Source organism: Vespa velutina, chromosome 2, assembly GCF_912470025.1.
Source record: "Vespa velutina chromosome 2, iVesVel2.1, whole genome shotgun sequence".
In the NCBI taxonomy this organism is placed as follows: domain Eukaryota; kingdom Metazoa; phylum Arthropoda; class Insecta; order Hymenoptera; family Vespidae; genus Vespa; species Vespa velutina.
The window spans coordinates 2,992,400-2,997,399 of record NC_062189.1 but is presented as its reverse complement, the minus strand read 5'-3'; the positions used below and the strand labels follow the sequence as shown (position 1 = coordinate 2,997,399).

Sequence of the window (5,000 nt, the reverse complement as noted above, 5' to 3'; positions counted from 1 at the left end):
GAAAAAGATAGAGGTAGTGATAGCACGAGAGAGAGAGAGAGAGAGAGAGAGAGAGAGAGAGAGAGAGAGAGAGAGAGAGAGAGAAAGAAAGAGAGAGGTGGATGGATGGAGGTACGGATAGAAAGAGAGAATTAACTTTATTAACTCGATAAACCGCGCCGCGTATCTACTCGTGAAAAGGAATATATACGTGCAATATGTCGGCTCGAGTTACGGCTCGATATTTTTGGATGATTAATAGATTGCTTGAATATATATATATATATATATATATATATATATATATATATATATATATACATATATGTAGGATTAGTTGATAATAAAAGAGTATGATAGAAATAGAGATAGAGCGAGGATAGGACCCATTTGATTGATGCGATGTAATTTTATAGTAATAACAACTGGCGGGACGTCGATGCATCGAAATTTCATTTTCTATTTCGTTATATTTCTATGTTGATTGTAATTAATCGTATCTCTGATAAATTGATTTATTATAATACTAGAACTATCGACAATTATTACGATAAGGCATTTTGTATTGAGAGACAGTGTAGGAAAGAGGGAGAAAGAGAGGAAGAGAGAGAGAGGGAGAGAGAGAGAAAGAAAAGAAAAAATGGAAAAAGAAGAGAAGAAAAGAAATTTATGAACTTGATCCTATGCGGATACCTAACATAATAAATATTGATGGATGTAATAAAAAAAAAAAAAAAAAAAAAGAAGAAAAAAAAAATCATAATGCCTTGATAGAAATAGTAGGAAAGAAGGAAAAATAAAAAAGAAAAAACTCGTAAGCTTTTAATAAAAAGGAAAAAAAAGAAAATAAAAAATGGAAAAATATGATGAACTTTTAATATTATATATATATATATATATATATATATATATATATATATATATATATATGTATATATATATATATATATATAATAGGTTGTTGAAAGCAATCACTTTGATTGGCTTCGATAAATTTAGCATTGAAGAGAGATAAATATATTTCGGTAAGATCGGTCTTTTTTTCTTTTTCCTTTTTTTCTTTTTTATTATCATAAATTTTTAACTTCGAACGCGATATAAATACGATTATTTGATTGCCATTATTATTGAAATGAGAATGTATAAATTTTCCAGACAGTTCATTTCTTTTTTTTTTTTTTTTTTTTTTTTCTTTTTTCTTTTGAAATCGATGAACAAGGCCAACGATAAAAGGATATATATTTCCGCAGGAGTAACTATAATTCGTTGAAATATATGGAACGAACGTATGAGAAAAGAAAAATCGTGATGGTACTATACGGCTTGTTGGGAATAGAGGAACGATCTAATAATTCTAATTCGTTTCTACTCGTCGCTCTTGGTATAACCGCGATAAAGAACGTTTCCATGATCGCTGGAAACGTTCCAGAAACTATATCGGCTCACAACGTACGTACGAACGAAATCTGCAACCTGTTAGATGCAAATGTTCATGCAACCGGTGCTGTTCTTCGTCTACGAAGTAGAGAAATTTTTCGAACGATTCGAACTGCCGTTAAACTCTTAGGCATTTCTCTTATCCCCCTCATCCTCCCCTTTTTCTTTTCATCTCACCATATCTCCATTTTCTCCACCTTCTTTTTTCTTTTTCTTACTTCTCGTTTCAAGAACTTCCTCGAGAAGATCTCGTCGTCTCGTTTCTCGAGCTCTCGAACGTTATCTCGATAGTCACGATAAGAGAGAAACCCATCGCGATATTATACTTGATACCTTAACTCTCTCATATGTACATAGATGCGACACACGTACGATACGACATACTCCACACACATGTGTACATATCTATATAATATGTGTGTGTGTGTGTGTGTGTGTGTATACACACATGTACACATATACGTAGATACAAGTACAGTACAAGTCGATTCGAAAGACTCACGAGTGCAGTATCGTATAACCCCGGTCCAGAAATAAATTCAATCGGTGGCTATGCTCGAATAGAAGAAGAAGAAGTAGAAGAAGAAGAAGAAGAAGGAAGAAGAGGAAGAAAAAGAAGGTGGAGAATAAAACGAAAAAGAGGATGGCGTAGACACAGAGGAATAGATTTTCTCGTCCGAGGAGCATCCACCTCCTTTTATTCCTCCCTCTCACTCCACATTCCCCACCATAGGGTAGATAAGAAATATGAATCGTTCGTACGATTCCGTAGTAGCCGATATCTCTCTCTTTCTTTCTCTCTCTCTCTCTCTCTCTCTCTCTCTCTCTCTCTCTCTTTTCTCTTCAGCCACATCCAACTGACAATGAGATTTATTCGTTTTTGGCAGGCTCATTCCGCCGCCTCTTTTGTGTTTCACTCTCAGCAGGCAAATTCCTGTTGGATTTTCCTTGGAAAATCTCAACCTTCTCCTTCCAGCCCTTCCTCCTCCTCCTCCTCCTCCTCCTCCTCCTTCTTCTTTTCACTCACACCCACGATATGCGTTTTCCGCATGTGCTTTCGCTGACATTGCGACTTTGTGCGTCATTTGTCATTTGCTACGCGCGCGCGTAGTCACTCTCCTTCTCTTTCTTTTTCTTTCTTTCTTTCTTTCTTTCTCTCTCTCTCTTTCTCTTTATCTCTGTGCAGTATCTCTTTATTCTATCCATGTAAGTAACGTATGTACGTATATACGTATATACGTATATACGTTTATACGTTTATACGTGTATTGAGTTTTCAGATTTCTTTTATTATACTTCTTTTCTCGTCGCTATCGTTGCGGATAAAAGATGTTTGCAAAACATCACGGCGACGAGGACGACAACGACGACAACGAAACACGGTACCATTCGATAACGAGCGCTGCAGTTTGTCAATCTTTTTATTTTATTTTATTTTATTTTACTTATTTATTCTTTTTTTTCTGTTTTTTTTTTTTTTTTAATTCTTACTTCTTTCTTTCACCCATCTGTTTCTCTCTCTCTCTCTCTCTCTCTCTCTCTCTCTATCTTTCTTTCTGTTCGTCCGTCTCATTTTTTTTTCTCTTTTTCTCTTTCTTTCTTCTTTCAGAGATAATTGATGATAATTGCCAAACCAGTGTCGGTAATACGTTTTGGAAAATGTCGACGTAAATAAATATTATTATTATTATTATTATTATTATTATTATTATTATTATTATGGTTGTTGTTGTTGGTGCATTTCTTATTATGCAATGAAGAATGGATTCGAAAGAGAATACGTTCGCATACGTCCTCGTACGCGTGTATGCTCATTTATTATATGTTATTCGTAAGGATACGTATGTATGTACATATGTGTCTCTCATACGTTTATAAAAGTAAAGTCAGTAAAAGTTTTTGAAACTTTGTTAAAAATGTCAGGTTTGTATAGAAAAACTTTAGAATTTCTTGTTGTTCCTTGTCAAGATTTTGGTGATCCTCTTTCGTTTCTCACTTCATTTTTTTTTATTCTTTACGCGAGCAGACAGACACAGAGAAAAAGAGAGAAAGAGAGAGAGAGAGAGAGAGAGAGAGAGAGAGAGAGAGAGAGAGAGAGAGAGAGAGAGAGAGAGAGAGTGGGATGCGCGTGGCTATCGAAAAACGTTCGATGGCGCCGACTGAATTACCGGCGATTCATGACCCTTGACCCGTGAGAGACGGGTCGCGAGCGTTTCGCGAGCCGCTCGTTTTAAACTTTAAATTACGACCTCGAGGTAACGTACTTACAAATATACGTATGCGTGCAAGAGAGTGAGTGTGAGAGAGAGAGAGAGAGAAAGAGAGAGAGGAGTAAGAAGAAACTGCAATAACAAAAAAAAAAAAAATACATGAAAAGAAAAAATAAAAAGAATAAATAAAAAAGAAGGAAAAAAGGAAAAAGCTTTTTCGCGTTCGTAGAGGAGATCGCGAAAATTGTTATTTAACATGTGCCCCGTTTTTTTTTTCTTTTTTACTTCTTTTTCTCTTCTTTACACTTTTCTTATTTTTCTTTTTTTTTTTCCCCTTTTTTTCTGTTTTTTTTTTTTTGTTTCTTTTTTGTTTTTTTTTTTTTTTTTTTTTATTTTTTCTTTTTATTCCACTCGCAAGATTGCCCTCGCTCTCGCATCTCGCCATTTCTCGCCACTTTGAAGCTCGTTCACCTTGAGCTCTTATGGAGCTGCACACCGGTGTCCAACAGTGGTTCTCAATAGTTACGTGGCCATTGAAAAGATCCTTCGAGATTCTTCCATAAAACGGTCGAGCTTTATTACTCCTTTATGGCTTAAGATTTATTCCCGAGCGTTCATAATCCACGATAATAAGATAGGAACGTTGTTCGCGATCAATCTTATTTTATCATTTATCAGTATGCCACTGTGACATATTTTGAGAAAATAAATTTGTTTTGTTTAAATAAACACTTCAGTCCTGGCGTATTATTATCGTACTTTCTCTCTCTCTCTCTCTCTCTCAATCTTTCTATATGCAAATATACATACATATATATATATATATATATGTATATTTGCATATGTGTATATGTATGTATGTATTTATTTTCTTAGATTAAGTTTATCAAGAGGAGTTTTCTATTTGAAAAGAAATATTTTTACATGATTCATCATTTGTATTACAACATGTATTACATGTATATATATATATATATATATATATTAGGGGAAAGTAATATCGCTTTCTTAAATTAAATTCAAACGAATAAATTTTTAACAAGTTTTTATTTTTAATCACAATCAAATATCGACATGCGCAGAAAGGACATTACTTTCCAGTCCTCCTAATATATATATATATATATATATATATGTACGCGTATATGTAAATGCTTTTACATGTTAAAATTATAGTAAAAGATGGCGTCGGACGATTCTCGGTTTTCTTGAGACGGAAAGCGATATTCTTAATTCCCACGGTGGAAAAAAAAGGGGACCGGTAAAGAAATCGGAGAGGAAGAAAAATGGTAATTAAAACGAGAGCGCGCGTCAAGCCAGGCCTTGCTTTAGGTATCGGCTTTCAGCCGGTCTGTAAACGATATCAACATTCCC

The 5,000-nt window shown here is 34.4% G+C and overlaps 1 protein-coding gene across 1 annotated transcript in view; it reads left to right on the top strand.

The window, feature by feature from the left end:
* LOC124946739 overlaps positions 1–5,000 on the top strand; it is a 111,359-nt gene that overhangs the window by 19,009 nt on the left and 87,350 nt on the right. The gene's annotated exons all lie outside the window — the stretch shown is intronic.